Source organism: Corella eumyota, chromosome 5, assembly GCF_963082875.1.
Source record: "Corella eumyota chromosome 5, kaCorEumy4.1, whole genome shotgun sequence".
Taxonomy (NCBI): domain Eukaryota; kingdom Metazoa; phylum Chordata; class Ascidiacea; order Phlebobranchia; family Corellidae; genus Corella; species Corella eumyota.
This window is the reverse complement of record NC_137494.1, coordinates 12796517-12810474: the sequence shown is the minus strand read 5'-3', so window position 1 is coordinate 12810474 and position 13958 is coordinate 12796517. Positions and strand designations below refer to the sequence as shown.

Below are 13958 nucleotides of genomic sequence, written 5' to 3'. Positions count from 1 at the left end.
GGAAATGGAATAACATGAGCACGATGCACGTAAGCATTTTTTCGTTTTCGCGGGATATGGGGGTTAGTGCTGCCGCGGCGGCTGTCGCCAAAACCACGGTCGCCCCAATCGAGCGAGTCAAGTTACTTCTTCAACTACAATCCACTTCGACCCAAATACGGCCAGAAAATCAATATAAAGGATTAATAGACTGTCTGGTTCGTATTCCTAAAGAACAAGGCTTTTTTTCGTACTGGAGAGGGAATACCACGAACGTCGGACGCTATCTTCTAACACAGGGTTTTAATTTTGCATTCAAAGACGCGTATGCTTCCTATTTAACTCCACGAAAAGGGGATTTTCCGAGTCTGGGGCGGGTCCTAATGGGGCACGTTGTGTCCGGGGGCGCGGCAGGGGTAAGCAGCATGATGCTGACTTACCCCCTTGATTTTGCAAGGACTAGATTAACTACAGACGTTGGTACTGGTAATAAACGACAATTTACCGGACTTGCGAATTGTATAAGCACTGTGTATAAAAAGGAAGGTCTTGTAGGTATTTACAGGGGGCTTACGGTATCAATACCTACAGTTATAGTATACAGGGCCTCATATTTTGGACTTTACGACACTGCAAAAGAAACCTTGCCAGTTTTAAAATCGTCTTTATTTCTAACATGGGTCGCGGCACAAACTAGTACAACCGCCGCAGGGCTTTTATGTTACCCGTTAGATACTATAAGACGTAGACTTGTAATGCAGTCTGGTCGTTCGATCAAAGATCGACATTATGCGAATTTTTTAGACTGTGTTCGTGTAATGTATAAAACTGAAGGCGGGTTTAGGGCGTTTTATAAGGGCTCTTTGACCAATGTTTTTCGCGGAATGGGCGGAGCCTTGGTTTTAGTTTTATATGACGAAATCAAAAAAGTACTCTGATATTCTTGTATGCAATTTTAAGTAATTTTAATTTTTTGTTAAAATACACCAAATTTTTGAATACCTCTATCTAAGCTGCTAAGATTGGGCAATTTTTTTGTTTTTAAAGCATAAGACCAGAAATACTATCTAAAAAATCATGTTTTTATTGTTTTTTTTCGATTTTTTAATTTTTTACGTTCTTCAAAAAATACCAAAGTTTCAGCTTTATTCAATTAATATTAAAACTTTCGCAGTATTTTTTTTATTTACACCAATTTTGTATTGACTAATTTACAATAAAAATTAATTGTTGTCTTATAAATATGTCTACAGAGAAGTGTAAATGAATTTTAAATTCAAACTACTTTGAAGAATGGTCAAATAATTTAAAATTTCTGCAAGGATTTTTTAATTAGTTGTAAGTTATAGCTTACAGTATAGACTAGATATCACTACATAATAAGGTAAATAAGATAATATTATCCAAAATTATAGCCAATTTTATATATAGTAAGGTGTGAATATGTATAGTATAAAGCCTTTATATATTGTTTTTATGTTGAAAAATTATCAAGCCAAACCCAAAATTATTGTCTTTTATTGTTTGGGTTTTTTATAGTAACCCATTTAAAAAACAAAAAAAGGTTTATTATACGTTTTTGATAATTTACAAAATTATACTTGTTAAAATTTAGATTTTTGTTAAGAAATCTGATATATAATTTATGCTCGATTTTTAAGAATATTATAAATCACTATGACTTTAATAATAAAAAATGGCCTTTAATATTTTCGGAAAATAATGATAATTAATCATATTTAAAAATGAATTAAATCCTAGAAATTTAAAACTAAAATCGTGGTATAAACAATTTAAGATTGACAAAAAACAGATCATTATATTTATATACAGGAATTGTTTTTAGAATTTTGACGTAACTGGGTTTGGCTTGATTAAAGAACTGATAACATATTTTAATATGTTTATATGATAATATGTGTTATTAGCTAAAGAATACTCTGTACAAATTTTGTTAAAAATATAATTGTAAGCATTTTAAGATGTAATTTTTTTTTTATTCAACTTTGTAATTTTTTAGTCAATTAAAAGACTAAAAAATATATAAAATTAAACATGTACTAATTAATATTAATATAACGTTTTTTTTATTAATTTTTTTTTTGAATTTTTAATATATTTTTGGAGTTTTATTTGGCAGTTTTACTATTTATAACTTAATAATTGATTGCCAGTTTTTCACATACTACAGCGATGGTTAAGTCAACAAGATTGCCCACTTGTTTTACCTCGGCGATTATTTACATTACCGCGTCTTGAAGAGAGCTGCTTTCAATTAAATCAACAAATTCCTAAAACTTAATTCATTTTGGTCACGCAAACACTTAAACGAGGGTTGCTATGTAATAAAGTTAATTAAGTCTTATGTTATATCGTCATAACGACCTAATAGGTCACGTGGTCTAATGGTAAATTTTGAAAGTTTTTACGACAGGTCATCGGTTTGTTTTGGCGAAATTCTATAAAATATCTTGTGGTATTTATAAGGGCTGGGTTTTTACATTAAAACCACGTGGTAGGAGTGACGTCATATGTTTTATAGATAACGTCACTGACAGGTAGTTAACATTTTAATATTCGATAATATTTTTTTTCCTTCGAAAGTAACAGAAAGTTTTAAATTTTTAAAAACTTTATTAATTTTATGATATGTTTGCAAACTCAAAAAGGCTAATAAAATAAATTTAACTTTTTCTGAACTATTTTATTACTTAAGATGTCAACGCAATTTATATTAAGAATCCTACATATTACATATATTGTCAAAAAGGCACGTAAAAATGTCGTGATATTTTGATAAATTATTATAAATATTAAAAAAAGGTTGAAATATCTTACTCAATACGGTCTAATGTATGTAACATAGTTGTTAAAACACTTAAAATCTTTTATATATCTATATCTCAAAGGTGTTATAAATTAAAAAGTGTTATATACTTTTTTTTATTCTTTTTAAGGGTGTTATTTATAGCCTACAGCCTTATAATGTGTATTTAATATATCTTTAAATTGTCGACCTTACAGTCTAAACATAGAGTAACATTTGTTGACCCAACCCAGTCTTAAGTTGACTTAGGCAGTTTGAAATATAATTGACTTGATAACAATTTCTACAGTTAGTTAACCTTTTTTTGTATATATCTTTATCCTCGATGTGGGAAAGTCGAATGCGCGAATTAAACGCAGAGTAACAACCTGCAGCAGTTTGGGATATTATAGATCATGCTGCTGATTAAGTGCTGGCTCAGCAGGAGTTTATACTGTTTATAGCGCCTTACTTAAGGGCGCTGCAGCATGAGAGCAGTGAGATTGAACCCACAACTTCATGGGTTGTGTAGCAAGTGTTCTTACCACTACACCACGCTGCCGGTGATATTTTTATATAAAAAATAGATTGCTATTTTCTTATTTTTTATTTAAATACTTGCTAGTCCTAATAGAAAAAAGGCACCATTAGCTTTTTTTTACACAAAGACATGGCTTAACAGTTTTTGTTTTTACTTTATCATTTGATCGATTAAGTCATGTTGTATTAAGAACTTCAATCTTGTATTCTTTAACACAAGATTCTGTTGGTATTTGCTTAAACAAAAAGTTCCCTCATTTCAGTTACAGTTCTTTAGACTCTTTTGGAGTGTTTTAATTGTTGTTTAAAGCTCAATTAATGCTATTTTAAAGAAAGGTTTTGTCATGTTTGCTTATCTTTGATTTAGAATTAAGAGTTTTTTTTAAGTAATAGTTTAAGACTAAAGTTCAATATGAGCTATTTTTAAATATTTTCAAACCAATTTATTTTTTTCGAATAAACACGGATTTTTTTTTTCTGTAATCTTTATTTAAATAAACAAAACATTTTTGTTCCAACAAAATCATTTTTAACAAAAATAAAACACTTATTTATATTCTAATAGTTTCAGTTTTTTGTCGTGGTCACGTGTTTTTTTATTAACCAATCAGAGAACTCGATTTGCTAAATTAAGAGTGACGTCATCTTGGTATAAAAACAATAAAATTTGATTTTTGGTGAAAAAAATATAAAAAATGAGATTGCGTTTTAAAAACAGTTTGAAACTGAAAATACAATAACAACAGTACTTGATGAAATATTAAAATTACTTTCTGAAATTGAAATAAATTTTTATTCAGTGTAAATTTTTGTACAAAAATTATGACAGATAAAAAATAATTAATTAAGTTCTTTTAAATTGCAATTTAGGATTTAAATTACGTCTTGCTATTTTACCCGTACACACTTATAAAAACTAATAAAATCTAATGCAAATATGCAAGAACGGTCATAACTGCTGTTGTGACCAGGGCCACGAAATATGGTGCCACGGCAGATGAACCAGAGGTAGTTGAGATGGGAGTGGTGGTTGTGCTAGACATGGTGGTTTCGTCCATACCAGAGCCTTCTTCCGTCGTGTTGTTTTGGGCAAGGGCTAACGCAAGGAGTCCTGAAATTAAAAAAAAAGTAAATTAAAAAGTATGAAACAATTTATAATGAAAAAAAAATTTATGGAACAAAAAAAAAAATTTATAAAAAAAAAAAAAAAAAAAAAAAATTTATAGTGTGGTAAACCGGTCATGGCTTTGGATTGCAAGCTTAAAGGTTGCGGGTTCGAGCCGCACTAATGCTACACTGTTCACTTTAAAATCTGGCATTTACTTATAGCTTATATACGTTTCAAAGCACAATTTTCCCAAAATTAAGAACCTATCACCTTAAGGTGATACAAAAAAAACATAGTTTTTTGTTAGGTTTAGAGTTCGAGCCGCACCAATGCCACATTATTTATTTTTAGGCTTAAACACGCCACAACTGCACACCCTCTTTTTAAAAGTAAACACACCATCTTAAGGTAAAAAAACGACCCAATAATTAGTAAATAAACTTACAAGCCTTAAAATTAAAAGGTCTGTGAAATATTTGTACATTATTTTCTCTTAACACTTGTATATGTTATAAAATCAATATATTATCACAACAATTTACATCTGGCAAACGTTAGTTACTAAATTATGCTTTAATTAAATAAAGTCAATTTTTTTATCGATATAAATTTTTTTTAACTAAAATAATATATTTTCACTTTGAAATAATTTTTAATTTAATTCTGTTTCATAAGTTTTGTTAATATAAAACCATGTTACATTTTAAAAATGTGTATGTAAATTTTTTGTACACAAAATTTGCAATTTGGTATATTTCTAATTTTTATAGGATGAAATGCATATTTAATTAGCATTATACATAACCGCGCTCTTACATTTATAAATAATTCAAAAACACACAATTTTATAAAGGCAAATTTACCCATGCAATTTCTATACAATACCAGTATAAATGTATGTTTGTAAAACCACTTTTTCCCGTGAATATTATTATTCCTATAAAACCACATCCTAAACTCTTAACGGTTAAATTTGATATTTTTCCATTACGTTATGTTTCAAAAGATATCACGTGATTAAATCTTGTAAATAACATCACTGTTTTTAAGATTGATTAGGTTGTTTACTAAAGGCGTTTTACTGGTCCTAAATGGATATTTTATTAGGTCAATCAGTTTCGAAACGTCATTTTGAAAAATTTTTGTTTTTATCAATTTGAAATATTAAATATTTCTATAGTAAATAATTTGTTTTAAAAATATTTAAAGTATTTTTATTATTAACTTTGCTATAAAAGGTTTTTAACTATAATTCAAGTCATAATTTTAATTTCGAGAAAAAATACTGCCTATATAGGGAAAATACCAAATACATGGTGATATATTGCTTGTATAAACGCTTTTACAATGTGTTAGAATATATTTTGTTTACTCTCATGATGTAACTATGTTCTATAAAATTAAATCTTACTTCACAGGTGGAATGAATTTAAAAATTAAAAGGTTTTATATCTTAATATATAGGCTTATAAATTTATATCAAAAATTTAAAAAAAATTAGATTTAAAATATTATTTTTTTGGTAATTTTTTTAGGTAATTATAATTTTTTGTTATGTATAATTTATATCTTAATTGGTAAACCGCACTGTCGTATCACATTTCCATCCATTTCCGAATATTTAATTATGTACCTTATTTAAATATGCAAAATGAATAACTCATGGCCTTTCGTTCGAACCCAATTAACGGCACTTTTTAAATTTTTTTAAAATCATTTACTAATTAGTTAAAACTGTTTAAAAATATTTTTTAAATACTATAAATATTTTGTAAGCGAACAGGCTTAGGTTTAATTCCTGCTGACTGCAATTTTATTATATTTTTTTATTATTTAAAAAAAAGCTTAAAGAAATAATTAAAGATTTTAGCACTATTTAAATACACTCTTAATGTAATAAACTATTTATTTTTCGGTCAATGCCATTATAAAATAATTTGCACTTTAATGTGAATTAGGTCAAGTTTTATTGCTTCTTTATTTATATGACGTCACTATAATCACGTGGGTACCATTATTACGTCATAAAAACGTAACGCTTTACCTTTTGGGTGGTAAATATGTTTTTTTTAAATAAAATGTCAAAATTTATTTCGTTTATAATTAAATTATTTAGGTTATAATTAAACCATTTAAACTGTCGCCGTACACTCTGTTATTACATCATAGTCATATCTATTATGATGTCATAATTACCATTGATTACTCATGTTTTGCACTTAAAACTATGCCCACCGCATTTTTTTGACTAAAAATTAAAAAAAATGCGGAAAAAGGGATTACATTTCCGCGGATTAACTCCGCCTTTTAATCCGATTGCGGAATATGCTGTTCCGTATTAAAATAAATCGAATTTATGAATTATTAAACGCGTTTTAATTGAATTTTAATAAACAAACTTAACATTTTTTTCTAAAAAACTAATATTTCTTTAATAAACTTTATTTATAAATATATTTTTCTTCTTCTAAAATAAAAATACATAAAAATTTCTAAGTAAATGTAATTTTTCAAGAATGTTTTTATAAAAGCTTATAGCCAACGAATTTTTATTTTTATGTATAAATAATTAAGAAGCGGTTATAGCAGACTGCTTTAGGCGAATTTTTTTGTAGGCTAAAGGTATAGGGGCCGTATATACATTACATTATAGTACATCTTCTCTATTTTATATAGTTTTTTCTTTATTTATTTAAAATTCGTTTTTTTATTGTTAGACTGTCCGATTACTATTTCGTAGAAAAAATACAACCTATAGTCACGTGATATACTTTTTTAAAGATTATAAAATTTTTAAAACTATTAAATTTTATTTTAATAATTTCGGGATTTTTTATAAAAATGTGCTTGTTTAAATTTTAACTTTTGATTTAAAATTTTCCAAACTAATTTTTTGTGTAATTAATTTTTAAAACTTTTTTAGTGATTAATTTTAACACTGCCGTGTGTTAGAGGGATATTACGCTGTAGCTTCCTACAAAATTTTACAAACTGCCTTAAATCCATATTTAGTTGTTAATAAGCTTCGAATCAGTGATGTCACATTAATACGGTAAACCTACATTACCGCCATTCAATGCATTTTAATAAGAGCAAATTTAAACCCGTTACCTACAGCGTGTCGCTTGATACGCTACGGTTTAATAAGAAATGGCGGCTTGTAATTTGAAAGGGTTGTTTTTGCTTAGAATTTGATTTATTTAAAACTGCGTGTTAAAAAATAATTTTAAAAGAAGTTTATTAAAATGCGAGTATTGATATACTAAAACAATTATATAACATTATCTCTAAAAGCATTTTAAATTGACTTTAATTAACAGATAATTGCCGTTTTAAACTGCCAAGTGTTTGTTTATTTAATTAATACATTAAGGTAATAAGGTAATTATAATGTGGGGAAATTGCCATATGGTATAAACTTGAACTTTGGAAATTTCACTAAACAATTTAAATAATTGATATGCCATATTTAAATCCAATGTGTTTTTAAACTATCTATAAATTTAATTATAAAATATACACAACAGATTAAGATTTTTTATTTTTATTTTTTTTATATTTTTTTTTTCAAAAATTTTAAAAGGTAAAATTTATTTTTGAAGTTAATTAAATTTTTACGTCATTCTATGCTACAACTGTCTAATTATTTCTACATACCAGGTAATTAAACTAGCTTGGACACTGGTTAAATACAAGATTAAAAAAAAAACTCATTTTATTGAATTTTTCAGCTTAAAAAATTATTTTTTTTTTTTAATTTCTTTTTAAAGTAATTTTTTTAAATATTGCCAAATCCATTATTTTTCTAGAACGTTTATAATTTTATTTAATTTTTTTAGATAGCATGCTTAATATTATTCATTTTTAATTTTAAAATAAATAATTTTTTTATCAAATAAAAGTTTAAAAACTTACCGAAAAAAACTGCAGTAAAGATTAAAGTTGTGGATAAATACTTTGCCATTTTTCTTCTTAATTCTCAAAGTTAATTTAATTAACAAATTAATGCTTAATCTTGAAAAATCGACTTTAAAATTCAGCGTCCTAATTTTGAGAGCAAAATTTTCGAATGCGCATTTTTATGAAGTCAACGCCCAGATAAAAGAGAGAGTGATTTTCTTTTTTCTTTTTTCCTTTTTTTGGACTCGTTTTTTATGGATAAGATTTTCTACTTAGGTGTTAATAAAACACGTGGAAATTCAATCTATAAAATAGCTCATGTAATGAAGCATATTTTTTATTTTAAGCATTTTTTTTTCGTTTTATTAAAACATTTTTTTCAGTTTAGATTTTTTTTTACATTTTCGTGAATATAAAATAATTAAATAAATAACAGTATTAAATAATTAAATAAACCATAAATTTTTTTTTAATATTTTTTATTAAAATGGTATTCAGTTTATTGTATAAATTATAAAGGTAACTACCGCTAAAAAAATGACCTTTTTTAATTTTTAACGGTAATAAGAAAAGAATTTATCATACAGCTTTCTTTACTTAACCAACAGACTTAATTACTTTACCAAACAACCTTTGGACATTTTTAGAAATATTTATTGGTTCTTTCATAAACGAAAACATTCTTCAGTATAAGAGTAAAAATTCCCTTTTGGCAAAACAAATTTCGTAACTTCAGTTTATTGCGAAATATATTGAACTTTGAATGAAATAGATGCCATTTAGTCACAAACCGGTTTACAAAGATGAATAAGGTTATAACAAACGCCTTCCTACGTATATTGGTAAATGTTGCCCTATGTAAGCTCGCGTCAAAGTAGCTAATCAAATGAATAATAAATTTTAAAAAAAACGAAGGAAAAAAATTAAAAGTTAAAAAAAAAATTAAAAAATAAAATAAAAATAGTTTTTAAATTTTGTTTTTTTAAGTGTTTTAAGAATATGTCTTCCCTAGGGATAAAGTATTTAATGATAGATTATTATTTTTCATAATTGCAAAAATTAATTTACATTGTTTTTGTTACTGTTATGGTTTTTATATTTTATTATACCCTTTTGTTAATCTTTCTTTAGGCATACTAACAGCGGGAATCGAACCATGGACTTTGGGTTTAAATGTCAAAGAATGTCAGTTGTGTTATTAAATATATGCACTTTATCTCGGGTAATAATGTGTTCTAACTTTTAAAGTAGATTTTCTATAAATGTTGTTCAAATTTTAGGTCATTGAAAATACTTTTATATTTTTAACCATTTAAATATAATTTATAAATTTACTCTCATTTAATAATGTTTATTCGAATAACGTATTTAAATTAAAAATTATAAGAAAAAAGGGTAACTCAAAGCCTTCTAATGCTCTCTAGCGGCCCCGGATTTTGATTAAATTAATTCATTCAACTGGATTAGTCTATAAATTAATTTTTAAATGGAGTGTTTAATGTTTTACAGATAAAATTGTCATTTTTAAAGCACATTAAACATTTTTAATAAGAAACATTAAGCTTAAGAAAAAAAATAATCTTTGTTTTTATTTTTTTAGTACGTACAGATTTGTTAGTGAAAAGTTAAGTTTATTACTACGACACCAATATACATAATAAAAACATATGTTACATCTAGTTAAATAAATTATATACTTTTTATATAATATGATATATTTTTTACCATTTAAAACTATAATATACGATTTTTTAAACTTTAAATAATTATTGTTTTGTATGCATTATCAAGAAAAACTTTGTAACAAGAAGCAACATCACAACGAGCAACATCAAACTTTGATTCGCTTTAATAATTATTGAAGCACCCCCCGAACCACCTGAACTCCACCCAAAACTTCCCCCTTCGCCCGTGCTTTCTATAAAAATAAAAATTTTGATTTTTTGTAGATAATTTCTTTAAAACTCCAATCTAATTAAAGGTTTGTAAAACCGGTAGCGTGGTGTAATTGTTAGTTTTCGTCAGCCATTACTACATAAGGTTCTGGGTTTAATTCTCAATGCTCTTATGCTGTAGCGTTTTTGAGTAAGGCATTATAAACAGTATGAACTTTTGCTAAGCCAACACTTGATAGAACACTTGTCTTTACTACATGAGGTTCGGGGTTTAATCCCCACTGCTATCATGTTATAGTGCTTTTTTTAAAAGGCGCTATATAAAAGGTATAAACTTCTGCTGAGCCAACACTCAATATAACTTTATGCTTAGGTCGTGAAGTCGACCTTTCCACATCGAATATATATTAACATAAAAAAATTTAAATTAACTTTTAAAACACCTAAGTTTAAACTAAATTATTTACAAAGATTATTAATTTGTTTACCGCAGCCTGGAATATATTGCGCAGTTCTTACAAAGTTCTCAGAAATAGACTGAGCCAATTTTAACTGAGGCACTAGGTGTCGCAAATCGTTTGGTATTTGATTAGTATAGCTCTCTATCCATTCATTTAACTTCGTCTCGTCGCATCGAGTGTCGTATGCATTCAAAACAGTCGTTCTGTATAGATTTCCAGCTCTAAAAAGCAAAATAGATTAAAACATTGTCAAAAAAATGGTTTAATTGTAAGGGTTAATACTGCACGTTGATAAACTTCTTACTAGCCATTAGTATTATTTTATTTTTTTGTATATATCTTTATCCTCGTTGTGGGAAAGTCGAATGCGCGACTTAAGCATGGAAGGAGTAACATCAGTTACTCAGTCTCGAGTTGCTTTGGCAGTTTGGGATATTATAGATAATAATTGCCTGATAATTATTCTGCTGATTAAGTGCTGGCTCAGCAAGAGTTCATACCGTTTATACCTTCTTACTCAAGGGCGCTACAGCATAAGATCAGTGGAGATTAAACCCACGACCTTATGGTGGTGTAAGAAGTGTTCTTACCACTACATTACGCTGCGGGTCAAATTATTTGTTTCACTTACTCGCATAAGGAGTCGCTTGTGGTAGCTGTGTAAAATACATTTATGTAGTTAGAACTGTAGGTTAACAAATCCTTTACTATTTGGTCATCACATACTGGGTTGGAGAAGGTAAGGTTTCTTCCATTTAGGGTTAGCAGGTTATTCCAATTATAAAACACGTTTTTTTCAAATCGACAAACATAAGTGTTAATCATATATTCGACTATTTGGTGTGTACTAGTATCACTAGGTGGTATAGTTAAGTCAAGAAGGTCGGAGACAGAGGTTACGCCCTCAGTGTATTGAAGTATATACTGTAAAGGATAAATGTGTTGTTGTTTTAAACTTGGTTGACAATCGAATAAAAAATAAAAGTACGCCCTACTACATGAGGTCCTAGATTCGATTCCCACTGCTCTCATGCTGAAGCGCCTTTAAGTAAATTGCTATAAACGGTATGAACTCCTGCTAAGCCAACAATTAATCAGTAGCATAATTACCGGGCAGTTATAATCTATAATATCTCGAACTTAAAGGCAACTCGAGACAGGGTCAGGGTAAGTGAAGTTACTTTATGTTTAGTTCGTGAAGTCGACCTTCTCACATCGAAAATAAAGATATAAAAAAGGTAATAAAATGTTAAAATGTCCGCCAAAAAATATGTCAAAACAACATTTATTATCGTAAGAAAATTGTTTTTCAGTGATTACTTAATTGTAAGATATAAGAAACAAGCGTTACGTTTTAACATTACTAACCTCCGGTATTTGAGTTCCGATTTCTGGTATATGACTTAACACGTTATAGCAAGAGCCGACTGCACAGGGCCTAATTTCATTAACCAAACAGCTTACCACGTTGTTGAGGTTGTTTCTACAACAAATACAATGTAGAAAAACAAGATATGGTTTAAACACAAAACGTTTTGGTTGGCAACATCATGTAGTGGTGAGCACACTATTCTTTACCACATGAGGTCCTGGGTTCGATCCCCACTGCTCTTATGCTGTAGCGCCTTTAAGTAAAGAGCTATAAATGAAATGAACTTCTTCTTAATCAACACTTAATCAAAAAAACTTTAATAAAACAGAACTCAATCATTTTATATGATTTCTGTAGCACAATTTAACAGACAACGCCATTATGACGTCATACCTGCATGTTTGTGTATTAGGATAAGGGTAGCCTGCTAACAAAATACCAACGCAACGAGTAAAAATGTCCAAAAAATCTTTGAAAGAACAGGAGGGCAGCAGTTGAATATTAGTTATACCGTCGAAACAGCCTTAAATACACAATAATGTTGTTGTTTAGATATCACTTAAGTTAATGAGGACCTTATAATTTGTAATAACTTAACTTACCTTGTGCTTTTACATGGCAAACACAAATGGCGGCAAAAACTGAGCTTTTTTTTAATAACATTATAAAAAGTTTTTTTAAAAGCGACACACTTGTTAATATGTTCAATCTAATACAACTTTGTAGTTATTTGGTTAAACAAAACAATTAAATTGTTATTGTTAAAGGGTTTTTAAGTTTTCTTTTGTAATGATTCGAATGATAGGATATCCTGCATCTCATGTATATACTAAGCGACATTTACATTTCAATAACATCTTTACCTGAACTAAAATGTAAACAACTTTTGTTTTGTTTACATTAATTGTTTAAACTGTATGTTGTTGTAGGTAACCAAACTACAGATAGAACTTTAAAATGGTTTATACTTTGTAACATAATCTGCTTATTTGTACTAAATAATTATTTATTTAATTACATGAACTTTTTCTTAAACTATAACAAGTTAAAGGTATCCATTATTATTAACACATTTATTTATTTATTTGAATATTTTTATTTTACAAATACGTTAGGTAAAGTTACTATTTATATACATTTATAAGTATTTAATGATAAGTATAAAGAATTTGATAAACATTGTCAATATTACAATTAATAAAATTAATATTTTTATTTAATTTAAACATGAAATAATATATTGAAATTAAAGTGAATATTTAAAAAAAACTTCAAGTTTTTAAACTTTAAATTTCGAAACATAAAAAAAGTTTAATAAATTTAAAATTTTTTATTAATTCATGCTTAAGTTTTAAACTTAAGCTTAAAATAAGCTTTTAATAAATACCATCATTAAAACACACAACAGTATACTCCAATTTGATTTGATCATCATCGAACCGCCAACTTAATTTAAAATAAATAAAGTTATAAATTACTTTTAGGTAAATTCTTTATACCAAAAAAAAACGCCTCTTACAACGAATATTAAAATAAACCTATTTAAATTTTAAATATTAACTTAATTATTTACAACTAAAAATTTTTTAAATTAGGATTACCGCAACCAGGAAAGAGCTGTGCAGTTTTTAAATAGTTCTCAAGGATATCTTTAGCTACTTTAATTTGCGGCACTAGACTTTGAAATTCTTGTGGTATTTGAGCAGTTAGGCCATCTAGTAATAAATTAAGCTGCGTCTCATCGCATCGTGTGTCATATGCATTTAAAACAGTTGTTCTGTAGAAATTTCCAGCTCTAAAAAACGGAAAATATTAATTTTACCCTATTAAAAACAAAATACACGAGAATATACAGTATATAACGTTATTATTACGAACTGAAAGAGTGTCTTAATAC

The 13958-nt window shown here is 27.5% G+C and overlaps 1 long non-coding RNA gene and 1 pseudogene across 1 annotated transcript; one reads left to right on the top strand and one right to left on the bottom strand.

Moving 5' to 3' along the window:
- The first annotated feature begins 10 nt into the window (after nucleotides 1–10).
- LOC145752998 (ADP/ATP translocase pseudogene) lies at nucleotides 11–1117 on the top strand (annotated as a pseudogene).
- A 2685-nt stretch (nucleotides 1118–3802) lies between these two features.
- LOC145753059 (uncharacterized) lies at nucleotides 3803–8500 on the bottom strand. The gene is made up of 2 exons (XR_014283808.1): nucleotides 8349–8500; nucleotides 3803–4436 (listed from the first exon to the last, which is right to left on the bottom strand). It is a non-coding gene; the product is annotated as an uncharacterized LOC145753059 (long non-coding RNA).
- Between the last annotated feature and the right edge of the window lie 5458 nt (nucleotides 8501–13958).